At 38.5% G+C, this 27,500-nt stretch overlaps 1 protein-coding gene and 1 long non-coding RNA gene across 2 annotated transcripts in view; both read right to left on the bottom strand.

The window, feature by feature from the left end:
* The window catches only part of LOC136366685 (uncharacterized), a 28,263-nt gene extending 12,135 nt beyond the window's left edge, over nt 1-16,128 (bottom strand). Inside the window, exon 1 of the long non-coding RNA XR_010744551.1 lies at nt 16,089-16,128. This is a non-coding gene — a long non-coding RNA (uncharacterized lncRNA). The remainder of the gene's footprint in view (nt 1-16,088) is intronic.
* Nucleotides 1-27,500, bottom strand: part of ZNF536 (zinc finger protein 536) — a 232,536-nt gene that overhangs the window by 39,246 nt on the left and 165,790 nt on the right. The window lies entirely within an intron of this gene.

Genomic DNA, 27,500 nt, shown 5'->3' with positions numbered 1-27,500 from the left:
TTAGTAATCGGAAACAGATTTATTTTTATTAGTGTATATGTGGGCAAAATTTTTATTTTTTTTAAACTATGGTATGCTAAAAGCTTGATTATAAGAGCATATTCTGCCAAAGGATATCTTTGTTTTATAAACTTCTCCTTATAATTTCTGCCTGTAATATTTTCTTTTCAGATTTAGTGATAATGCCTTCATATAGAATGTAATCATTTGTTTGCAGAGCATACTTGTCTTGACAAATCAAGTTCTGAGCTGTTGCCGACCACGACTATAACAAAATGAAAATCCACAAGTAATGAGGAAGATAGAACAGAATATTTAACCATTTCAGTCAAGCAGCACTTCCCAAATATCTTTTCATATCATTCAGAACTGCAGTGAAAACCTGTATTACCTGAATCAGTTTCCACAAATTAATCCTGGAGATGAACTCTTCCTGTTTCACCAGTTTTCTTTTTTATTATTTAAGAAGAGAGTTTACCCCAGAAATCAAGGAAATATTTGAAATAACAAAACCCATACATTTAACTTCAAACATGCTCCTGGCCTTTAGTTTTAATCTTCATTTAGCTTCCTACCTGCTGCAGCTCTAAGAGGTCCAGGAATCTGTTCCAGCACCATAAAAAAAGTACAGTCATCCTAGTTAAGTCCACAGTATCCTACTTATTTATTGCTGAGTATAAACATCTCCTGGCAGTGTCTTCACACATCTGTAGGCTGGTTGTTCCCTCTGTGGCTCCTTCATAGCCTGTGGCCTGATGACTTTTTGGGGGTTAGAAATTTAAATGGAAGGAACAAAGAGAGTCTTTCATCCCCCAGCTATAACTGAACTAGACCTGTGTACCACTCAGCACAAGATGCTTCAGCTTACGCCAGCTCCTGTAATGTCAGAGTCAAATAAAAATCTTGTCATTGATAATGGTGGCAAAAGGGGTAGCTTATTCATTTGTACTTCACAGAGTATCTGTGTGGAAAACAATCCCAAACTATGAAGATAATCAAGTATTTCCAGAGGTGTTAATTTGGGAGCCTCCATTTCATTTTAGTAGACCACAACTTCAAATCCGAACTTGAATATAGACTCTTTCATTGAGCTCTTTAATCAAATTCATTTGTAAATTAAGCTACAAACAACCTGTCAAAGCCCATTAAGACACCTGAACAAAACTCTCCTGGAGTATGCACTGTACATCACCACGCAGTATAGCACATCAAGCCTCAGATCTACACTACTCTTCTCTGTGGCTTTCTGCAAACATGCTGGATGCAAACATCCTTTTCAATGGCCTACATCAAACATATTTTCCTGTTCATATACAAAGATGGAAATACTAATGTAAGAACATAAGAATGCCAGAAAATCTAGCCAAAAATTATTTATTTTCATTCATTGAACTGTTGGCCACCTTGCTAATTTTCATTATATATCCCTTATGAATTTTTCAGTCCCTACAACCTTAGGAACATACCCTGTATGGAGGAAAAATCAGCATTATTTTATAGTCATTTATCTCATTCCACAGAAACATTGACTTCTAAAGAAGTCTGTATTTCTCAATATATGTAATATAAAGCTACCTACTAAAAAATACATTAAGAAAAAAGCCTGACATATTTAAACAGTATGTAATTGCAACTAAAATTCTGTTGAAATAAAGATCATAGCTGCTGAAGCTCTGAAACCCTGACCTCCAACAGGCTTGACATTAATTGTCAAATGAGTTCTGTTCTCTTGCCTGGCTGTGGGGAGGGTGACTCCCCATAGTCATGCCCAGGAAAAGCACCAGGCTCAGCTCATTCACAGCCTGGGCCACCAGACACAGAAAATCCTCCTAGTACTCCATAATAACTATGCCCTATTTCCTCATTCCAAAGGTGTCCAAACTCAGAAACCAACCCATTTCCCAGCACAGAACCAGAATGGGAAGGGAACAAAGTTTTCCCTCTCTGCTGCTGAGAAGTGAGCATTGCTTTTCACAGTCCGGTCACAGCCCAGCGTGGTGTTTGAGCTGCGTTTTTGCTTAGAGCTCAGCGAATCCAGGATTTGCTTTTGGGAAACTTATGTGCTTCATGAGTTGTGAAAGAGTCCCTGGGTTAAACACAGCGGGGTTTTCTGAACACAGAAGCTGGGAATGGAAGTAACATGTGGAAATTTTGGACTCTTTGGGGAAACATGTACAAGGCATGCCTCACTAATAACTCACTATGAACAAAGGCAAAATGTTCCTCTGTGTCAGTAATGATATCTTCTCAGTTTGGCCTTTTAATACTGATGTCAACAGAAGCCCTATCCAATTTTAAAGGTAGAACATGTTTCAGCAATTTTTACCACAATGCTTAACCATATTTCATAGCAATAAGGCTGCTACAACTATGATGATCTAAGGATATAAACACAGCAGAATTTGAAGTAACAGCTTATATTAAAACCTTAACTACCACTAAAACAGCTAACATAACCTGGAAAAACACAAAACATATTTCAGGTACAAATTCATTTTCAAGAACAGAGCAAGAAAAAAACCTCCGTTTTTTTCAGTTACTGAAGTCAAACTCAAAACAATTATTCCTAGTCTATGCTTATATCATATTTAATAGTGTTGTTTGATGCGGGGTTATTTTTATTTTAATGAAACAACTTTAATATTTATTTTTAGATAAAAAGAATGTTAAGGAAATAAATTACTTGTCTTAGTTTTCAAGATATCCATTATAGCAAACACAGAAGCACTGAACTCAATATGCCTGTGGGGTAATTCTGCCATGGCCAGCCCTGTGCTGTTGGGGTGAAGGGCAGATCTTGTAAACCAATGCAAGGCTGTCCTGCACCTTACAAATGTTGTGATAAAATGGAAATTTATTAGAAAGTTCACTGTCAGAGACTAATCATATTAGAAATCTAACCATGATGCTGCTGATGACCCAACCCCTGAAAGTCATTCCTTCAAAAACTCCTTTACCATACATTTTTGAAAAAATATGGGTTTGTGTGACACACCTTTTGGTGCTGGAAGATACAATTAGTAGCTGAAGAAAATAAAGAATCTGATAAGTAGAGGTAATACTATGGTTTTTAGTGATATTTCTGAAATTTCTGGATATTTGGGTACAAAGATATTTCTTACAAAATCCTCTAATTCATAACTAAAGTTAGTTACTAATTTAAAAGAAGACTACATTAGAAATTGTTTAGGCCAGTAAAATTTAAAAATCTTAACTCTTCTTATCCACAGGCCAAAAGGAATCCTGCAAGGTTTGCATAGTCCAGTCTTCTGATAACTGCCCACAGGAAAAAAACCCACTGTACAAAACTTGTACTATCTCCAGTATGAACTTACTGTTAATTGAAGTTTTGATAACTGATGATAAAGCGTGAACTACTTCATCTACCACAAACTCAGACAATATTATTTGGATGCAGTCTGGAATGGAAACCATCTACTATCATGTTTAAATATTAAAAACCAGAGGGGAGGGGCTCAGCTCATTCTCCCTGAGGTCAGCACACCACAAACCACAGCACTGCCACCATTCAGCTCCTGTCCACAAATGTTCATCCAACAATCTCAATACATTCAACAAAGAAAGCTCATCTGTACCTTAAGGCAGCAGAGACTGGAGCATATAAAGACAACATTACTTGCCAGGGCTTACAGAAAAAGTTAGTGGAAGCTGGCAGCTCATTTTATTTTGCTCCCAGTCCTATCCCTGCCCCATGACATCAACAACAACCTTGAAGTCGACTACAGTAGACCTAAATATTTAAAGCCTTGTGTTCAACTCATTTCAGCACATATGACCTGCCATACTGAAGGCAAACATCACAGGTAGAAGCTATCACACAAATCAATACTACTGTGTCACTGCATATAGAGACTGTAAGAAGAAATGCACATTGCTAGACACTTGCAAAGTTACGCTGACTGAAATATTTATAATTGCAGAGTGGAGTTGACACAAATGAACATCTTATTTTAAAAATGAAAATACAATCCTTATTCACAGGCTGCAGTGCAGGTACATACCTCTATGACCTTGTTTTCTAGCCCCCTCTAATCTTTCCCTTTTTTTGCTTTCATCAAGCACCTCTCTTTGTTCTCAAACACTTCTCAAGGAACTTTTATTGCAGTAATTCCCAGTACTGGGAAGTTCATCCACTGGCAATGGTTCAGTGAGAGCCCCAGTAAAACATTGCTGTTGCATCACAGACCAGGGAAAGACATTTATAACTGTTTCACTGCAAGTCCTAGAAAACAAGAATCCTTAACATAAATTCAGAGAACTTTAAAACACAGAACCTTCTAGGTGGGAAAAGTACAAACTATCAAAAGAGTTAAGTTTTTCATATCCCAAATTTGAGTTGGGATGACAGAAGAGGGAGAGTTTTTGAGTTTATCTTCAGATAAAATTCACAAAGGGCTTAATATTTATCACATAAATTTAAACACTTTTATCTTAATAGAATGCAAAGTCCAACAGAGGTTGTAGCAGGTATGTTTACACAGGCACCTCTTCACCTGTCACAGGGACAGAAAGCAACAATAATTGAAAAGGATTTGAAAGAACAGACAGTTAGAAAACAGTAAGGAAAATGGTATCAAATTGAAACTGCATGGACAATTTAGGCTTAAAGAACGTAATTACACAAACTAAATTATAGGAAATTCTCTTTCTGAGAAAAACAGGGCATGGTCTTTAGTCTGACAAGTGGCCAAACACATTTCTTAGCCTGCTCAAAAAACTCCTTGTAGCACCTGTGTCTCATAGCACTGGAGCAATCCACAGGGAACTGGAATCCAGTCTGTAAATCACAGCACACCTGAGCACAGCTCCCAACACTGACACCAATAAGACAGTTCTTTTTGTTTCTTTGATCAAGAGTCGAGACTTTTATTCTAGATCCAGCAGTGCAGTGAGATAAGCCTGTGACTTTAGTCAGGATGGTTAAAAGCAATGGATTTTTCAGAAGAGCTCACTACTGGCAGCTTCTTTAACTGACAATAAATCCTTAGTCCCTTTGATTTCAGCTGCTCAGCTGTACAATGAATCTAATAACATTATATATATATATATATATATATATATTTTGGAAATGTATTATAAATACACAATGAATAAAGGTGTGAAGGTTGAGTAGTACTAACCTGTTGAGTGATGCTAAAACTGTTGAACCTCCCCTTCCTATGTAAATAGTGAGATGCTCCCTGGGTTTGTAGGGCAGCACTACTGCAAGTTACCCCTGAGCCAGATGCCTTGAGGCTTAAGTTCAGCGTCACTACTACCAGCCATTCCCAGCACAGACTCTGCTGTTCCCATCTCAGCCAGGGCTATCTCCAACACTACCCTGTGAGCTCCTCATCCCTCTGCTGTACCCCAACTTCTCACAGACCTCTGGGGAGAAAGTGCTGCAGCATCTCCTCTGCAGGGCATGAACCTTCTGCTTGGTACAAGTGTTTCAGTTCTGGGAAACGAGGGGGCTGAAGGTTTTTCTTACAGTTATTTTTGTCAAAAAAAAAAAAAAGATTGGTAAAAGACCTGAAAGCACATCAGGTCAGAGGAAGAGGAGAAAGCGCTCAGGAGAAATTGAGGAAATTTTCTATCTTCCTCTTCTCCCCAAAAATCTCCTTGTTCTCATCTTTGAGTGAACTGGAGACAGCTCACCAGCTCTGTTTTTTCCTCTCCAAAAATAGTAGCTTTGGGTGCTCAGAAAAACTCTCAGATATAAAGCTGGATGCTATTAAAATGTTGATTATTTTTCAACAACTGTATTGCACAAAAAGATTCTGAACTTGGTTTTCTCCCATCTGTAAGTCTAATGCTGCTGTTCCTATGCAAGCAAAGCCCTCCATTCAAAATCAGTCATGTTCTCTACTTTTTCTGTTTTATTATGATCAAAATGCATATTTATACCATTACATAAAACTCATAGAATATGTAAAAGCACATAACCACAACTGCAGTAAAAATGGACCAGAAAGGACTTCAATGATATTAAACTACCAAATGGTTTAGCTTTTTTCCAGAAAAGAAGTCTCACAATGAGTTTTCTTTGTCCCTTAAATGAGACAATTTTAACATAGTAGTTTGCTGTGCTTTCAGTTTGTGTGTAAACGATGTAACAAAGCACACAATTATTTTTTTCTCACGGATTGTAGTGCAAAGCCTGAAGGAAATTTTCTTAAATTTGATGCTTACTTCTTTCCCCAAAAGAATATTTATCTTTAAAATAAAATTAAAAAAAAAAAAAAGAAAAAGGAGTTACATTATTGGTAGCAAAGGTTTTAGCATCCACTAAAATGTCATCTAAAGTTGCCAAATAAATACTTACATGCTGATGATGACTGTTTGTTTAGGAAAAGGAGATTTAGCTGCTCACATGTTCATTAGCACACACAGAGAAATGGATGAAAAATTCTTTTGGTACTTAAAACTGATGCCATGGCCGCTGCTTACAAGTATTTCTAATACACAGTGGGTAAAAAGTGAATAATGGCCAGATTAAGATATTAAAGGAAAGCAATGATTGAACTTTTTTTTTTCTTTTAAAGAAATGAAGGAACCAACAAAAATGCCCCTTCTTTTTTTCCTCTTTACTCTATAAACCTAAAATGCTTGAAGCAGATTGCCTGTTATTTTAGCAAATATGGTGATTGCTGAGTGTGCCTGTGCTTTTACATATTTGAGTTTTGCAATGATTCAGGCATTATTGCTCTGTAATAGGTGTGGCTGCCTTTGAAATGTAAGCTCACAGCTTCTGTAGTCAGTGAACCATTGCTGATAGGGCTGACTAGTCAGAAGCAAAACTGGCTAGTTATGAAACTACTATAGTATATTCTTTATCTCATACACATTTAAAGGATTTACCTATCTATCCCACTGCAGACCTACTCATTGAGTAGGAGCCAACAGCATATGATTGTGTTAATTAATCTGCTATTGTGAGTAAAGGAACAGCTGCAGTGGTCTCGTGGATACGTTGTCAAAGGAAAACAATGTAATGTTAAGCTTCTGACTGCATATTCTGTTACAAAGGAGGTTTACGAGAAGTTAAATTCATAAATCACAGATCATTTTTATAATAATAATAAATATCATCTGACCTTTAAAGGAAAGGTTTTAGCATTCTTAATTTCAGTTTGAAATATGTTCTGAAATACGATACTTAAGCTTTAACCCAATTCTTTGTTTTGAAAACAAACATTCCCCAGAAATGATAGGAAATGGTAGTAGCTATAGAAATGACCTCTGACTGTACTAGATACATGCCATTGTAGTTTTAACAAAGATCAGAGCCCAAAATATCAAGTTAAAAGAAGAAATTGTTGGCTTGCATCCAATACCTCTTCTAATAAAAACACAATTTCCAATATTATACAGAAATGCAGAATGAAAGGAACATTCATTACAGGGAAAACACTTATTATTTACATAGGATTTTATCCTTTTTTTTTTTATATGGAAAAGGGTACAAAAAAGACTTTTTTCTAAGTAAAATAACATAATCACTTTTGTGATTCAGATCTATCCCCTACCAAATCCTTTTGGACAGTATATACATCAATGCTTTCATAACACCCAAGTGGTGACTGACCCAAAAGAGAGAATAAACAGGATTTTTTTTTTAATGGCTGGCACTTAGAACATAACTGTAGAAAATTATGTTAGAAATTCAAGTAGGAAAAGTTTCACAATTCAAAACTGCCTTGATTAAATAGGAACCTTGTGCCACGGCCAGCACGATTTTGTGAAAACACCTTGAGATCCTTTTGATTCAGAAGTGAATTGTTTTTTGAATGAACAGAGGAGCATCTGATAAAACCCTTATTTTAAATAACAGGGACCAGATTCTCATCGGGCACGATCAGCAGAACTCCACTGGCATTCATATGCTTATGCCACTTTACACCAGCACAAGATCTGGTCCAAAAAGTACTATCTGTCAAGTAAACATGTCAAATTATAGAATTCTTGCTTTGCTTTGTTTATTTCTTTTGACAGCTGTAGTTGGCTTTATTGGCATATACGCTTTTGATTAAATTAGCTGCTATTTTATTTCTCTTAAATCTTTCATGTCTGTCATCTTTTTCTTTTCTCCTTATTTAAAAAAAATCTGTTAAATCTGTGAAAACTAAGACCCAGTCCAGACCTCTGGTACACTGCAATGACTGATGATTTCAAAGGAACTATGCCAATTTAAGTCTCTACAATGTCCTGGCAACAAAAGAGATGTTTCACTTCAACTGGAGTGGAACATATAAGAAAGTCAGAAGTAGCTTTATTCACAATTTTAGATGTGATTTAAAACAAAGAAAAAGAAGGGAACATAATTTTAGATACGAATCACCAGCGTACAACTTGCTAACCCAGCAGTGACTGCATGGCACCAAACAACAGATTTCGGTCCAGCAGCAGCCTCCAAGGAAAGAGAGTAGTGCCAGAAATTAGGACCCCAGTGTTTCAAACACACCAAAGAGATATCTTCCAAATTAAAGGGTTGTTCTCAATAAGAATCATTTCATGGCTCACAAAATGCAATATGACCTGTGGATGTCCAAATAAATTAATAAACCTAATAAAATCACTGGAATGTTCTTTGCATTTAGAGAATGCTGTTCTTCAAAGTAAATTGTGGTATTTGTCTATCCTGTGTCCTCCAAAAATAATATATGGGTTTTCAGAACTGCCATCTTTATCTGGGCTCGTACACACTGTTATTCAACAGATCTGACTATGCTTTCTTAAAATATCAGAACAGACCTACTTCCTGAAATACACACACACTACTCACCTCAGCTGTGCAGAATTGCCAATTGCTTGTAAAAGAACATTAAAACAACAATTTTTAACTTCAATCAGGCTCTCTGAATTCACCAGCATCATTAGTAACTGGGTTGACGACTTCAGTGAGGTTGATTGGGTTGGGTCTTCATGGATATTTAGTATTGTGTTTCTTTTCTCAAGTCAGAATTCTCAAATAGAACAATTTATTGGACTTTTTAAAGCCTGATTAAAACACTGCTATCAGCTGAGATTTAGTTTGATGTTACCCACTATTTTCATTCAACAAAATATGCCATAATTTTGGAGAAAATCATATATATATTAAAATAGGAAATTACAGCTTTGATTGCAGTATGGTTCCTTTCAGGCCAAAAGAGAAGAATGCATGGAGAGAAGCAAATGCCCTAAGTTTCCATAATGGAAATTTAAAATGTTCCCAGCAAATAATTGCAATGAAAAGGTACACTGGAATAAACATTAAATCCAGTCATGCTAATGACTGGAAGGCCACCCATACAGCCTCAGCATCAGATATAATAGCGTTTTTTCCTGATGTTCTCTTTCCTCAGAGATTATATGGATCTATTCTGCCAATTAACAACTGATTTTTATCTTAAAACTAGTTTCTCCTGGATGTTAATACAAGTTCATCAAATTGATACATGTTCCCCTGCAATCAGCAGCTGGCAGTAGACCTATATGAGGTGAGAGAAGATTTTATGGTCTCTTGGGTGGCCAGAAAAGCAAGTGAACTGAGGGTGATGTTAGGGAATTGCACTTGAACTGCCCATTTGGCTGTTAACCATTGTTAAAGGTCTCTCCAAAACACAGAACATCCTAAATGGAAATAAACTTTTCACCAAAAACTGAGATATCTGCCCCTTAATTAATGGAAGTGTGAAGGGGTTTGGAGCAATCTGGAGCTTGCTTATGGTTTTACATCAGTCAACATATCAAATGAGAACTATTCCAGGAGATCCTATCAATTGCCCGAGTTGAACAACTAGCAGTGCTTTAGCCATCAGAGCTTAGCAGCCGCTACTTATTAAAGCTGCCTGCTTCAAAACTCACACTAATTTCTATTGTAATTGCATCTATTTCAATGGACTGGACATTTGCCATTGTGTGACAGAAAAAAAATGGTCTCAGCCAGTTCAAGAAGAATAATGCAAATACAGAGTTATCAACCTACTTGATAGCTGATACAATAGTACTTTTACTTTGGACCTACCCATGATGGATACTGGCTGCAGAAAGATCTGCAATTTTCTAAAAAAAGAACTACAGAATCCAACTACAGAAACTCAATATAGGCTAGCATATAAATCACTAGACTGAAACTCAGGAGATGCTCCACTGGCTCTTCCACTGGAATACTGAATGACCTCAGGCAAATTTTTTGCCTTTCTTGCCTAAGTTTTGCAGAATATGGAATGGAATTAGCAATATTTTACTTCTATTCAATTGTTTGAGATTCATCAATTTAAAAAATACTATAAAAACTAGCGGTTTATGTATTAGATATGTAGAAGCTGACTGAATTATGCTAGTTAAATCTTTTTATTTTTAGGTGAAATAACATGTTACTAAAAACAGACTTGTTCATCTTGGAATAAAACACAGATCTCTATAGAAAAGTTCTTAAGAAAAGGCAAAACAGACTCCAAAACCAAGGCAGCATAAGGAATGGACACCATCTACAAAGAACCATGCAGACAGAGAAATCTTTAAAGCTTATGAGCCCATACTACCCCAGTGAGTCAGAAAGACTTTCCTGAGACATTATCTTCTGAAAGCAGAGACAGCAAAGTACTTGACACGCTCTGTTGGTAGAATAAAGATGCATCCACTTCTAATGGCTGACTTCATACAGGCTTTCTGATGATTGCTCAAACACAGGTATATGAGCAATTAACTGCATTTGTTAAGATTTATTGTACTCACTGTACTTAATTTACACAGTCTTTACTCATAAACCCTTAGACCTGATCCCAACCTTAGCTAAAACTTACTCCAAGAGTAACTCCAAGGAAAGCCTTCCTGCCAGAGACCCTTTCAGCAAAAGAATACCTGATTAGCTTCATAGTAGATGTGACTTTTCCTAGTATACAAGGGACAAAAGTATTCTTAAAAGAAAATCAGAAAAATTTGTGAATCAACACAGCAGGAAAAAGAACTTTATTGCAGATAAGAACATGGAGCTTAATCACTACACAGATACAGAGAGGTAAACAATAATGTACCATAAAATTAAAGTTAGAAAAAAGATCTTCACAAATATCATCTTTCCAAAGCCCATTCCCAACCAAATGAGATTGCAGGAACATCTAGTAGCAATAGTACACAACATTTCACCTAAAACTTGATGTCTAGACGCTGCTTATATGTGGTAGGAGAAGACAGACATTACCACCCAAGAGTTGGTTGGTAGATATAAGAATGTCCTGATTTGATGGTACGTGGAAACCATGTACTGTTTCTGCTGGGGTCACAAATAAAGGCTACAAATTCAATGGCTTTCAATCTGAAACCTCTTCTTAGTACTAAACTAAATAAATAAATGAGCCAAATAAAACCAGCAATAGCTCAGAATTCTGAGGGTTTTGACTCTGTTCAGCTCCCATCCTGAATGAAGATGACAGCTGGGGACTACCAGCAGAACCATGAGAGAATGAGGATTTCCTATCCACAAGCCACTGTCACTCCACATCCCAGCCCCACAACAAAGTATCTGATCAGGACCTTAGGAAGTTCTTGTCATTAGGCAGTCACCTGGAAACAGATACTGAACAGATCTCTTCAGCCATTGCAAACACTGGCTGACTGCAGGATATCACTTAGCACTACAAAGCAAATAGCAAAAGAAAAACAAAAAAACCCCCAAAACAAACCAAAGAAACAAACCTCCTAAGGGAAAGGTAAAAAGAAAGAAGGAGTATAGACAGTGCTTTCTTTAGACACTGCAAGCAATGAGTGACAGCAAGACAGACACCAAGCAGAACCCAGTTTCATTCCTGACAATACTGAATTTAAAAACTTAATGTTTTTAACAGTTTTCAGTTACTTCTGGCAAAGGAAGTCATCAGAGAAATTGTATTAAATGTGCCATGCATGATCAAGACCTAGCATCTCATAAAAAAACAGATTTAGGGATTTGATGTTGACCAAGGCCTAAAATCTCTAAACCCTGACCTCCCTTAACCAGGCAAACTCTAGTAAACCTGTTAAATGCTTGTGATAAAGCCAATATACATGAGTGGAAAGTTTGAACTATTCAGTATCTGAGATCCAAAACAAAAGGAAGGTTATGAGGACTTGTTGGAAAACCAAAACATGTAGAGAAATACTCTTATAATCTGATTTCCTAAATCAGTAGTTGGATAATGTTATTGGCACAGATGACCAAAGATCTCACAGCCTTTAAAGAGTTGTGAGGCAGAAGAAATTCATTAAAATCCATTGTCATGAGGTGCTAGGGCAAGAGAAACAAAAACTGCTGCCTTGTCTGTTTTGTGACTTCTTTGAGACAATTCTGCTGGCAGATTTTACACCCAAGTACTAGCAGAGATTATGAGACATCTCGTGCTTCTGCCAGGAGTCCCAGTGCAGGGGACTCCAGTGGAAGCAGCCTGCAGTACAGAAGGCTTAGGACTGCTTGTCTTCTCTGTTCCAGAATAGCAGATTGCTATAAGCCTTCAGTACCCCTAAATATAAATGCATTCTAGTGAAAAAACGAGAGAGGTGGCATGTCAGAGCTGAGTCCTCAAGGGCTGAGCTTCCTGGATTATGATTTTGGGCAGATTGCAGTGAAACAACCATTGTGCACAAAGATATCTCCTGAATATGCCACGCTCTGTAAGGGAAGTGGGACACACCACGTAAATGATTTGGTAGCTTTTCACCCATGTGGAGGGGACTGTCATTTTGGCTGTCTGTAGTTGTCTTTGTAGCTTAACTTTAGAGTTACTGTATCCCAAAACCCAACAAAATACATAAGGGAAGCCCTTAATTATATCCACTTAGAGGGAAGAGCCAAACAGGAGGGTGCTGCCCAACCACTGCAGCATAACAGAGCTCAGAAATGGCAGAAATTCTGGGCACCTGCTCCAGCAAAGCACTGATGTTGGGTTGGACCTCCATAGCCAAGGCTTCCACTTTTATATGGTGCAGACAATATCAGGGAAAAGCAAGTATTTTCCACACAACAAAAACCAAAATAAAACAACAACCAAAACAAACATCAAACAAAACGAAACAAACAACAAACAAAAAACAGCACCCAAAAAAATCCAGCCCACAAACAAACAAACCAAATTATAAACCCCATTAAGACATAGACGTTCACATTATTCACTCATCTCACTATTTTTCTGAGTATTTTCACCATTGCATTATCCAATCCTGTAATAATACTACTTTATTTAAGGCATTCTCTTCATATGCATTAGAATACCCATCCCCTAGAGCTGTTATTGCTGAGAAAATAAGAAATAGGGGGAAATTATTTTTCCAGCTCTTTATTCCCTGGCTTAGTCACTAAGAGAAAAAAACAATCACATCAAAATTAACAAGGTTAGAAGACATAGAGGCAGATGAAGGCATACATAGATCTAGAACCTCCAGATATATAACCACACACTTTATATGAGCAGTGAAAAGACGATGTTGAAATGAATAATGGCTTTTTCCTCTCTATATCTATTAGTACAGAACAGTCTTTCTGTGTGTGGCATTGTCTTGTCCCCTGGAAAAAGCTTTTACAAAATTCTCCAAACTTCACAGTAATGTTAACAGAGAATGCATATATTCTATTTTTAAAAACTAAGAAAATGTTTCTAAAGCAAAATAACTCTGACTGAACTGTGGAAAAAAAAAAGATCCAAAAAGAATTTTAATTAAATATATTACAACAATATTATTTAGGGTTTTTTGTTTAATATTGGTAAGTAAAGGAAGGAATATGCCTGTTCTTAATTTCATTTGGTGCCATGATAAAGTAGAAGCACTGGAGAGTGGTAATCGCAAGAGTAATTTTAACTGCACACTATAATATGCTGGAAGTGACTTCCAATGGCATCATTATGCAAAGTCTATTATATTTGTCAAAGCCTTTTAAGTAACAGCAATGGAAACAGTGAGAAGAATAGCAAGATGGGCCATCAGATGAAGAAGGAATCTTATTCTATGGAAAAATATTTGCACACTGCTTTTTGAATCCTCTCATGATAGTTTTAATGTTAGGGCTTCTGCAGGGAAACAAACACTTGCAGTGATCATACGGGTCAAGACTTATTTTTTAGGAGATAACACCTCACTATATGAAATCACAAATTCGTAAGACAGTGCAGAACCACTTTAGCAGCTATTCTTAGAAAACAAGATTCTTATCTGATCAAACATTTCTTGGTACTTTATGAAGTACAAGTCAAAGGACATTAAGAATCACAGAAGAGAGACTGTTTAAAATACAGGACACCTAACCACTCATCTGGATTGTACTATCCAGAATCACTGCCCAAATGGAAAAAGCATGTCCATTTGTAAAGTAGCATTAGTACACAGTGATTTTTTTATGGCGTCAACCAGAAATACTATTCTGGGTTACCAATCACAATACTTTCTATCCCAGCCTATTATCTCTGCAAACCAGTAGCCCAAAATCAGTTATCCAACCCTTTGGAACTTGTGGAGAAATGTTTTAAATGGATAGTATCTTGGTATGTCTTACCAGTATTTAATATAAACAATCATGCAAAACATAAAGTAGTTTGATCAATTAAGCAGGAAATCAGGAACTAGGCAGTCATTTGAGGTCTATGCATTAAAGACACTTGGAAGAACTGGGTATTATTCTTTCTGGAAGCTTTTTTAAGTATATTATAATGAGAAAAAATTACCCATATTCTTAAATTCTCTGAAAATTAAACAGATTTCAGAAAGAAAAAAATCATTGTAAGAGTATTGCAAGAAGCAGCAGGGGTAGGGTTACAATCTCTCAGTTTTTAAAGCCATGCACCCAATCCTGGATACACAGGTGTGCACCTCCCTTTTACATTTTGTAATAACATCAAGTCTCCCTAACAGAATGTTTGAAGTCGCTATGCCCACACTGAAAGAATTCCAATCATATGCACACAAGAAATGGCAGAAGAGGCTGTAAAAAGTGGACATGCTAAATTTTCAGTTGAGCCAACCCTCAAAATTTATTTTTGACTGCAATTTACAGGATGGAGACTCACAAAACTGATTCATGTATTAGTCCCTCACTTGTCCTCTAGCATTTACATGCAGTCAAAAAAGTGGGGTTTTTTAAGACAAAAAATCTTTTCTTTACATTTAACTCTAAGTTTCTTGTTCAATTCAAAAGCAGGAGCAAAATTAAACATTTTCTTAATGAAAAAACTACTGACTGCATACGTTGTAAACATCAACAGCTACTAAAGATATCTCCTGGATTTCATGTCCCAATTGTGTGATCCAGAATCCTAATTTGTCTAATGTACAATATAAGCAAAGCAAAACTGCACTGCAGAAATCTGAAATACCATTTCAACTGCTCTTAATTTACCTTTTATGACCCAAAGCAGGGCCTGAGATCTGTACTCCATGCTCCCAGCACCTTTTGGGTATAGCAAAATCCAATCATGGAAAGTCTACTTAGACAGAATCAATTCTTTCCGTACTTAATATAAAATAATGTGAACTAAATATATCTGATCTTCTTTTCCATTAGATCTAGCACTCCTGAGAAGCTATGGCAGAATTTGCATTCAAGATGCTGACCAATAATGAGCTTTTTAACTTACTGTGGCAAATAAAACTTTGTGCCATATGGCTGATTAGAGATATTCTCTCTCTTTTTCTTCTCCTCTAAACAGCTGGGTGAGTAACAACAAGCAAAAGACAGTCAGCAGCTGCACACTGTTATCATTACTTTGATACTGCTTGAAGGAATCTAAGCCTTCCACAGGTATGCACCTGAGATTAGAGGCAAAGAATTTTCCTCTCTAAATATGAGAGGAAACAGCTATGGGAGTTATAATTATGTTTTACAGGTGTCATCAGAACAATGCTTCCAAATTTTACCCAGAACAAACATACCCTCTTTCCATTTTGTGATCGAATTTTTCAAAGACCTTCAGGGAAAAGATATTATTGTACAAAGGCAAGAACAGTGAGTAAATAAGTATAAAGGCAAACACTTCTATTGCAGACTTCCTAACTTTATCTCTTTCACCCATGCAACTTTAGTGGTTATCCAACAGGATCTGCTAACAGAGCATTAACTGTCAAGCCCAGAGTTTGAGTACTGTGTACCAGGGATTCCCAGGCTGGAATGCCACTGTACCCCCACAGCTGGCAGCAGCTGGAAATCAGAAGAGAATTAATGAGCCACGTGCCTCTGGCTCCTCATTAGTCAAAAGATATTTGGAAATGATAATGGCCGAAGGAACATCACCTGATATTACCTTCTTTGCACCAAAGTTTTAGTGGCCACAGGAATGCCTGAGCTGAGCATCAGTTTCAGCTGGGAATAAGTGGGAAGAGGGAATTTGAAAATAACAGGTAGAGCATGCTGCAAAAGCAAGTTACATTGTGGACACACCTCTCTGGCCACACAGCTCTTGCCTCACTTCTACCATCCCATCTGAAAGGGAATGTAATTCATAGCTCTGAAAGGTAACATATTTTAAGTCTTTCATTGCTGTTTTATTATAAATTAAAACAAAATAAAATCAACCAAACTAAACCACAAACTACTGTGATAATACAGGTGTTTATGAGACAACAGCAGCTGTGTTACCTCCTGTCCCCAAGGCAAGTGACCCCACCTGTGGAAGGAAAGAAGGCAAACTCTGTTTTCAGCTTTCTCCTCCAGGGACCTGAAGACTGCATTTGGGTTTGGACTTTGGAGATTCAGGATAATTTCTCAACTTATTTGGATGGTGGTTCTTCCTTCTACATTAAATAAGTACATGGGAGGAATATTTCCCAGAACAGCACAATTAAGGATACCATTAACATATCTATAGGAAAAGCTAATTTTTTTCAATATCTTTATATTTAAAAAGATCTTAGGATGATTCTCATCCAGTCATCATACTAAAAGTCACCACTAGAGCTATGTACTCAGTCACAGGGTTAAGAATTTTGAGAGTTCATAATAAAAGATGTGCAAAGCAGCACAAATCAAAGGAATCGTTGCCCAAATTTCACAAGCTACTATATTATCTCATGTAACTCATGAATTGGAAAAATAAAACCCACTGGGTATATAAGGTTTCCAACTAATCAGGGAATGACAATTACAGTGCAGCACTAATTGTGGTCTTTGTGAATATTGAAGGTCTTTTTCTATGCACACAGATACATTTTCAGGACAGAAACCACCCTTTTATTGTTGGAAAGCACCTAGAAATCTCTGGACACTACTCTACCAGCAGCTGTGTTATTTTTCTTTAAGTTTAAATTATTGCACATGGCTATCGTTGCTAGGTAGGACTTGGCTTCCAGCTTTGTAACACTGATGGCTGAAGTCTGGGCTGGACTAAGAAGCAAGCAAAAATGCAGAGGTGAAAATTACCTCTGTAGGGGTGGTTTGTATTTGCTAATGCCTTTTTAAAATTGTCTTGGATATTTGCTTGAGCAAGGTATTGCCAGTCTCTGCTCTCCAGGCATCCTAGCACTTGTACTCTTGTTGCTTTCAAGTTCAGTGTCACCAAGATACTTTCAGGCAACAGATCATCTAATAAAGAACAATATGATGTCAGTGTGTAATGACTTCTTGAGAAAAAGAGTGATGTTATTCAGCAATACAAAGAGACAGTCTCACTTTCTTCTCAGATAAACAACTTGGTAATGAAAGATTTTTTTAGAGGTATAGAACAACTGAAGGAAATTTAAAGGGGCATAGCAACTTGTATTTTAAAAAGCCCAAACACCCACATTTTAAATATTAATAACAGACAGAGCCACTGACTCCATTTCTATTGACAGGAAATTAAAAAATAAACACATAAAAATTCAGACGAAGATTTAAAAAAACATTATCCAGTGACAGACGCTGAAGAAAGGAGTATTTCTCAAAACACAACATTTACAGAAAAGCAGTAAAAATTATCACTATGCTCATGTTCGTACTAAACTCACTTTGATGTAACTGATTAAAATATAGTAGTTGGCACTGGTACCTCATGCAGGGTTAGAAGTTTAAACTACAGATGCTACAAGAGTGTACCTTAATAGGCACACAATGCACAGCAGTCAAGCAGTGTCAGGAAGGATTGAAGTGTACCTGTCTTACATTTCTCCCTATACCTTAAGTCCCCTAACCTGTCCAACAGTGCTGAACATCTGTACTGTAAATGCAAATCAGGTCCAAATCCCTGAATATTTTTTGTATTTTCTTTAAAATCTCTAATGCCACTGGCACTCTGCAGGTAGCAAAAAGATGGTCATTACAAAAAGATATCATGAACCATTTTTAAATAGAATAGCTTTACATTTACCAAAATTTTATGGCTAGTCTTGGTTTTGTTCTTTAATAGTGCTAAACAGTCACCTGGGAAAGCATGTTATGTATAAACAGGGCACACACAAGCATAATTCTCCTGCAGCTTCAGACAGGAGTATAAAAAGCAAGCTGGAGTCCAAAGGCAAGGAGATAGAGCTCTAGTAAATCTGATGCAAAGCCTAATCTGTCTTTTGTCTGTACAGTCTGTGGAATATTTGAAAGGGAAGCAAACACCAGCAAACATTGAATGTTACTTGTCTCAAGGGAAGTTCTGAATTTTTGATCACCCACCCAATCACAGATAATCAAAGGAAGGACCTTGTGAACCAAAAAATTTCAGGGCAGGCCATCTATTTCTCCATCTCTCTCCCTTCATACAGGTTGCACTCAAGCTTATCAGTCTTTGCTATAAATGCTAAGAGTCTAAGAAAGTAGTAGAGGCAATATTTATATCACAGAAAAGCTATTTCTAATGTTTCTTTTGTGTACACTTTGTTTCAGTATGCAATGGAGTGGATGGACAGCTTTTGTGGTTTCCTCTCACTCCAAAGCACAGTGTCTCTTTCCTAGTGCACAATCTTGCAAGTTTTTTAGAGAAGTGACATTCATGTTGTTGGCACTGTCACAGGCAGACAAACCCAGTTAGCTCAGTGCTAACTGCCTACTGAGTTTGATCATTGGTGTGAGACGGGGTTGCACTGACAAAATACTAACCACAAACCTGGAAGACTCTTAGTTCACACTCTTGCCCTTCTAATTTATACTTCAAAAGATGATATTAACTGGTATGAGAAGAGAAAATTATTCTATTTTTAATTCACAGTTGTAATATCAGTTAAGAATACAGTAGCAGAAAATAAAAAAATAACTATAAAGCTAGTTGGCAAAATAAAACATATAAAACACCTTCATAATAAATCTTCATAATAAATAATAATTTACCACATGCTCAAAAGCTGTGGTAAATTATCAGAATTGTAGTGTTACTTTAAGATAGTGAAGGGTTGATGAGGCTGGTTGAGAAAAGTATGAACAGGGCCTCTTGCTTATCTTGCACCTGGCTCAAGCAAAGTCTCTGAGGTCTCATGGCCTGATGCTGTTTCAGTCAGGCACAGGGGAATATCAAGCCTCTGTACCAGCCAAAAGCCACACTCCCTTCACTGTGAAAAACAACACTTGTTATAAATCTGTTTCATTAAGGAGATAAGGGTGTGCACAAAGACCCTCTGATGAAGGTCAGAGAGCCTTTGCTGCTGCCTCAGTACGTGGAGGAGGAGGGCCAAAGTGTTTGTTCTACCTCTTTGTCAATTATAAATTCTGACAGAGTAACGGAGACTGTCATTAAGCTCCATTAACATATTGACTTACACATCCCTCAGGATTCAAATGAAGGAGAACATGGGACATGCAACGCATGTATGACCAATGTCACCAAACCCTGTCCATAACATGCAATTGTTCCAGCCCCTTGGGACAGACGACATTTGTAATGTAAAAGGGAGGCGTTGGGGCACAAAAGGCCAGAGTTGGAAAACACTTGTGGAGGAGGAAAACATCTCTGGAGAAGGAAAACATCTCTGCCTGCTCAGGATCAGCCAGTGGACTGTGTCTCTCCCCCTCTCCTGAAGGGACGCCTTTAGGTGAGCTTTGCGCCTCCAACTGCGTTGGGGTACACTCGGGAATATTCACTTTATATATATATATATATAAATACCTTTGTAGGTATGGGAGACTTACTCTGCTTTCTGCCATGACACACGTCAGCACTCTGTAGCCAGTGCATCTGCCACTGGCAATTGGGAACCTGCTTTCCTGTTGTTTCAATTAACCTTCCATGAGCATTTGTGAACCTGGATCAGGCAAAGTCCTCATTGAACAAGATCAGACTTATGGTACTGGATTGATAACTGCACTAACAGCACTTCTGTACTCCTGCAAGTTCTTTTGGACTCAAACAGAGCTAGAGGGTTAAACTGGCTGAAATGAAGCCTGGCTGCACCCAACCCCTCTGATCTCTGAGGACTGGCTGGGACACAAGGGGGTTTATTTTTATTTAAATACCCATACTCTTTAATGCAACAACAGCTCACTCATCCTTCCACAGTATAAATGTCAATTGACATTCATATTATCCCTCAGAAAAGAGTCCAACTGTCCCACTTTTTTTTTTTTCATGGAGGAGTCAGATTACAAGCATAGTCATTTTCTGGTAGTATTTTAAGAGTAAAAAACATTATTCCTTCAAGGTATAAGTACAGTTACAACCTATTTCCTTTAATCCTTTTTCTTCGCTATGACTCCACATCTGAAGCTGACAACCAACATTGTGCAGTTGATTAAGTATAGTTAAAGATACAACTAAGGAAGCCACTTTCTCTACTTAATATATAGAATTACTTAAATTAATCAGCTCAAATGTGAGTTGTCTTTCTTTATTTCATTTCCATCCAAGAATTTACAGAGTTATTTTAAGTTGATCTGATAACTTTCATGTTATTTCTATTATAGCACCTACCCATCAGTGACTGTTTTGAAAATCACTGAATGGAACCCAGTGTCTGAAATGATCGCTATTAAAGAGTCTGCCCTATTTATTTTTTTTAATCTGACCTTTTGTATTTATATTCTCAATATAGAAGTCTTCATTTTCTTTTTGGTTTGTCTCCTATGGACTTGTCTGCAAACACATCAACAATGAAGGCAGACAGTTTTGAAACACTACCTTCTGTGCTTGCCAAAATTTACTCTACAGTTTAAGAAAGTCCTGCTACTTAATGTCTGGTATTTTTTTTGGCTACAGAACCCTTTGAAATTCTGACTAGCGTTGTGAAAACCTTGATGATGAGCAAGCCCAGTAGTGCAGTGCATTGAGGATTTAGGTTCAAAAATCTTCCCAAGTTTTCCAGGTTCACTAGCCTCATCAAGCTAAATTCAAGTCAGCAGTGCTGTTCAAATATAAGTCAGGAAGTAAAAAATACAAAAATGTTTATTCAATCAGAATTCTTTCAATAGAAAGCAAAGGAGCTTAATGCCAGTCAAGGGCAGGAATGACTAAAAGTCCAGTAAGACACCACTGAATCACACACTCACACTCGCCTACCTTCTAGCTGGTACCTGGATGTCCTTCGTTCACAGTAAAAACTACACTTTACAAACACTGTAAATTGCACATTTCACACTGTAAAAATTTAAATTCAGTTCTGCTCAAGTTTGGTTGATAAAAGATCATTTCATGCATTTTGTAGAATAAATAACTTGAAACTTTTGCCCTACACACTCCGATTCTCCACAGCTTTGCAAAATCGTTTATATTTTTTGCAAAACACATGTAAACTGGAACAAAGTGATACTGTTCTGATTTGTCTTTATTTCCCACTGTTAGGGGGAACAGTTTAAAAGCAGAAGACTGAAGGGAAGGACTGTAAATTACTCAAGTGACCTTGCAACTGGGAATAACCCTTGATAAACCAGTGTAAATAGCATGGACCAAGTTTAACAGTGCCTGCATCTCCACTGGGTGTTGCTTCAGGAATCCCTGCTTAGTAGGTAATAGAAATAAATTTATTTTTTGTATTCTAGCCCTGACTTTGTAGTTACCCCAGCTGCCTGCCTGTGCCCATTGCCACGTTTGACACAGTTGGCAGGATCTGGGAGCAACCATGTCGTGGCTAGCAAAAAGGTCAAAAAAGCCCAAAAAGCTGAAAAAGCTGAAAAAGTCAGGGGCAGGAGAGGCTGTGGTGGTGAATCCCCACATTCCAGGATGGCCCAGCACCGAGCGCTGGACTCCTGTGGCCACTTTCCTTGCCACAATGGCTGCTCCAGAGACGTGGCCCGAAATCGACGACGGGGTGGTGGTGAACCCGCACAGGGTGGAGATCGCCATGCGTGGGCTGCCCTGGAAAGCCGCATCCAAATCCTCCCGAAAGCTGGCGGGGAGGCTGGGGTGGCTCCTGGCCACGGGGCTGAGAGCTCTGGACAGGGAGGTCATAGCCCTGCAGAGCAAGGTGGGCGAGCTGGAGCTGGTCACTTACGCCCGCGCCCGCGACTGCGAGGCCATAGCGCTGCAGAGCAAGGTGAGGGAGCTGGAGCTGGTCACCTACGCCAGGGCTCTGGAGAGGGAGGTCACAGCCCTGCTGGGGAAAGTGAGGGAGCTGGAAAGGGAGGTTGTGTCTTTACGGGCTGCAAAGGTGATTGCACATGAAGTAACCACCACCCAAGCAGAGCAGCGCTATGAGCAGCAGTGCACTATACAGCAGCTGGTGTCACCTAGGCATAAATATGTGGAAAATAAGGTGTTGATCTCCCAAGTTCATGCTCCAGCTATGAAATCACCACGGGATCCCAAGGAATGGGATGGAAATCTTTGGGGTGAGTACTCAGACTTTGAGATTGAGATTTAGCCAGATTTAGCAGATAGGAGGGCGGCATAGATCACACACATTTACACTCTGAAAGAGTTCCAATTATGCATTCCTAGACAAGGAAATCCTTTTGAATTAGAAATAATAATTCTAGATTATATAGTCTCATGGGGATTGTGGCTGATGACTGGACCAAAAAGCAAAAAAAAATCTGTAGAATTTTGGTCCAAGTTATTCCAAGGCACTGCTACTGCTACCTGATGGGAAAATGAATTAAAGATGTAGCTTGGGCACTGCAAGAAACTGAAAGAATTACAGGCCAAAATAGCATGATTGTACCCCTTCAGTACAAAACACAGTGAGGACCAAAAATCTTTAAGATGGTGTCTTTCCCAAAATATTACCCACAGAGGAAATGGAATTGTATATACCAATGAATTGTGCAAGCTTTTAATCCAGATGTGATCATTCATATAATAACTTCTGACAATGCAGTATAGTTGACTCTATCATCTTCCTTTTATTCTATATCCTTTGTGAATATCATATTCTCAAGAGCTTGTATTTCATGTATCTTTGATTATTTCCTGTGCCTTATCTAGGGAGGGAGGCACTAGAACTATGTTATTTGTATCACAAACCCAACATCCAGTCAAAGTTCAATCTGAAATAGCACAAGCCACACCTCTCCTATCTGTGTGACCAATTACCCCATCTCCAGTTACCAAGCTTGGAGAAACATTATCTGAAGAAGCTGGAGCAACCACATCTATCAGTAGACAGACATGACATTCCTGTTTTCCACCACAGGCTGCCTTGTGCTTTTTAGGCTTGTATTATAAGCATATATCTTGGACACTATTCTGCAAAATCAACATGTAAATAGTTGTGTGTGATTGTTTTTTACTGTAACTAACTTGTCATTATTCTTTCTGGGAAGTGTCTGTAGACAGGCGACGTGCCCTCCTGTGAGGTTTAACTTGGACCTCCAAGGCAGCTGTTCCCTTATATTTGTACAGTAACTGCTGCACAATGTGGAACCTTGCAACATTGGTTACTGGAGAACTACACCCCCCTTCAACATCATGAACTCTGTTCCAAGTCTGAAGGCATGTGCTGCTTTCACCTGGTTGCAGAACCAGTTGGCGTGGAGGATATCACTCAGTATCTCGAGCACTGCAAATCACAACCTACTGATGCCTGACAGGAGGGGTGGGACACTTGACTCAGAGCATTATATGCTTATTTGTTTATTCCTTTTCCCCTATGCTTAAATGCCTCTGTAAATCCCTCATCCCTCATTTCCAGCCCTAGCAGCAGTGGTCTGTTGAGCAAGGGGGTGGAAAGTTGGGAGGAACGGGTTAAAAAGCGGAAGACTGGCGAGGAGGACTGTAAATGGCTCAACTGACCTTGCAGCTGGGAATAACCCCTGATAAGCCAGTGTGAGCAGCAACCAGTGATCCCCTGGTATGGGCTGAGTTTAAGAGTGCCTGTGTCTCCTCTGGTGTGCCTCGGCTTTGGGGATTCTCCGGTTAGCAAGGTAGCAGAAATAAATTTACTCTTTGCATTCATCTCCAAGTTTGTGGTTGTCCTGGCTGCCTGTCGATTCACACCCCCACTCACTGTGCAGAGGTGTCAATGCCAACACACTGCACAGGGGAGCAGAGAATCAGGCCCCACAGTTTCTGAAGACACATTAGTACAGGCTCCTGTGAAAGGATAAGCAAGGACACTAAAACCACTGAGGAAAAGAACAATAATGTTTTTCATTGATAATGCTATACATGTTCTTAGTAATGAGTCTCTCAACTCACTCTAAGTAAAGCAATTGGCATGTTCTTTAGATAGAGCAACAGTACAAATACAGCTGTGTATATCTGACACACAAGCGTTTGATTTTGGACTTGCTGAATGTTCAGATAGTTGATGAGATCACTGTTGCTGCACATATAAAGCAAGGTATCTGCAGCATGCCTAATTCTGATACTAATCACTCTCCTCAGCAGACTGAAAACCTGCATCAGGGTCACTCCTGTGCATCTTTTTTTGCCCTCAGATATGTTTGCAAAAAATTGCTATTCACCACAGGGGAGCTGGGAGGAGAATGCCTGGGAATTGATGGGCATCAATTGTACCCACAGCTGTGAGTTCTTCAGTTCTGGCTGCTGCAAACACACTTTCAGGTCTTTTCACTGTTCTTTCAGTGCAGAAGAAACGGAGCCTATTCCTTGGTGTTATTTCAGCAGCCTCACTGGCTTCAGTTTCTCTCCCCATGTTCAGACAGCTACTGAACCTATCACCTATATGAAGACTGAGAGTAGAATAAGAAAGGTACAATCCTGCCATCACACACTCTCTTAAATATAGACCAACTTGCTGTGTTTTTATATGAAAGGTAGTGCAAATGATGTTTGGTAGATGTTTGGTAGGTATGGTACATGGATTCCCTTGTACCATAGTATTTTCATACCTTTCCCTTGACTGGATTTCACAGCTACCACTGTGCTATTGCATCGTCCAAGTCACACAGCCTTGTCTCTTTAGCGTCCATGAAAGTGAGTTTGGTTTTCACTGCAAAGTATCAGTATGTTCAACATTAAGACTTAAAAGAAACTGCAAAAGAGAGAGTAATAGAAAGTGTTCATTATTTGCTCACTACTCCTGCTTGCCCTTTTCAGTAATGTTCACTTTCATTCCTTACCCCTCTTTCAAACAAAGTTTATTATAATTATACTATAGTGGTCACCATCAAAAAGTCAGCATTTACACACAGTTACTAGAGAGCAGCATCTGAGCAACCACAGGATTATTTCTACACAGAATAGGAAATACCTGTGGTGACACTGATACCATTGAGTGGTAAATGTGGTTCTATGTTGCCTTAGAGTTCTTCATTGTGCTGTCACCATACCTGTTTCAAGTGACTTTTTCAGTGACAGAATAACAAGGAATATATTAATCAAAGCAGATATCTGCTTGATTAAAGATATATGCACATACCACATACCTAGACCCATAAGATCCATAAGATTAAAATGCTGGAAAATACAAAATAACAGTAATTGTCAACTTCCAGTTCTGTAATTTTTCCTCTTTACATATATGGCATCTTTATAAACCCATCTATTCCTAGTTGCTAATCAAAATCAAAGATGTTCTGTTCTTTCATTGAATTCTCTACAAATTATGAAAAATGGCTGTTTGCTTTTCTTTTGTTCACAGAAATCTTTAAATCACCTTTTGGTCTTAGTCAGATCATACCTGGTATTCCATAAATCTCCCAGGAAAGTGGGAAGTGTTTAGGATGTTTGCTTAAAACATTTTAGAATGCTTCTGTCCCTCTGTGAATAGTTTTGTTAGATCAATAAAAGGAGAAAATATGCATTTTTTGATAAACAGGCTACTCTCCTACCTTGGTGTTAGATAAGATGTGAGTAGACCAGTTTTCAATTACATTAGAATATATGTGGTAAGACATTCCTTAAAACATGATGAAGAGGTCATCTAAAAAAAGACACAGGAGGAAAACGTGGCTAGAACTCAAGAGAGAAACGAACAGGAAACACAGCTGACAGAAGTATGACTGTATAAATCCTACTTACAGCCATTCTTACAAAGTACATTTAAAAAAATAAATAGCAGTGACTCTACTGCACATTTAGTGATTTTTCTTAGGAGATCCTTAACATTAACATTGCAGTGTCTCTGTTGCTCCAGAAAGATCAGAAATGAGCTCAAAACACCAGACACGGCCCAGAAGTCCCATCCTTACTTCTGCTTCCTCAACTTTAGTTTAATATTTAAACAAGTCACTGTGTGACTGAGGCTGTCCATCACTGAGCTCCTGGGAATGTCACATTCCATGTGACTGCTGTGCACAAACAGAAAATACCACACTGGTACATCACCCTCTTGTTGGGCCTCTGCCTAATGTTTCCTTCCCACTCACTCTTGACAATACTCACTGACATGCTAGCCTGTGAAACTGCAGCCAGGCTCCTGAGAGTGACTGAAACCCCAAAGTTACTGTCCAACACACTGAGACTAACTGCAGCTAGCCCAGGCAGTGAGGGCTGAGAGTGCAAGGAGAGAGCCTTCCTCACAAATAAGGGAGAGCATACAGCTGCTACAGTCAACTAGATCATATCATGAGCACTAAAGATGCCACAAGTTCAGGCTAGATTTGCTAGTGATAAGGGTGAAGGGATGCTCCACAGATGGGAAGAGTGTTAGCTAGAGTCTTCTTAAATTCCATTTGATTACCACCCACTGATGCAGGTACAAACTCATCAGTAACAACAGCCCTGTCACAGTTCCTCAAAAACCCCTCAGATGCAGCCATCAAATGGACGTGAAATGGACCAGAGTTCATGTATTTTATACTCAGAAACTCTCTCTGCACCTCTCATGGAAGTGGAAGAGCTACCAACCCCTGGTGCAAGCCAGCCTGCCTAGTAGGGACTGCAGGGAACAAACTCAGTTCCAGCAACCACAGGCATTTTCCCTGTATTGGGACAGGCTGGCAATGCTCTTTGGTTCAGCCCTAAGGAGACAAGCTTACTTTCATTACCAGAAAAATAGATTGGAGATGGAGCCATCTCTCTTTTGAAGCTCTAGGGACCTGCTTTTATCTAGACCAGTAGTAATGACAGATGCCAGCTGTGAGTGACAACATTGCTTTGGGAAAAAAGGAAAGTCCAGTTTCCCTGCACTGCCAAGTGACAGCAACTCAAGCCACCAGGTATGGAGATTTCTTACCAATATTCACCTACTCTTTTACCAAGAAGACAGGCAGTTTAATTTTTTGCCAAAATTATTCAGGACTTCAGGATCACAAAGTCTGTCCC

This window comes from Sylvia atricapilla, chromosome 12 (genome assembly GCF_009819655.1).
Source record: "Sylvia atricapilla isolate bSylAtr1 chromosome 12, bSylAtr1.pri, whole genome shotgun sequence".
In the NCBI taxonomy this organism is placed as follows: domain Eukaryota; kingdom Metazoa; phylum Chordata; class Aves; order Passeriformes; family Sylviidae; genus Sylvia; species Sylvia atricapilla.
The sequence above is the reverse complement of the archived record's forward strand: the minus strand, read 5'-3'. Positions and strand labels throughout refer to the sequence as shown.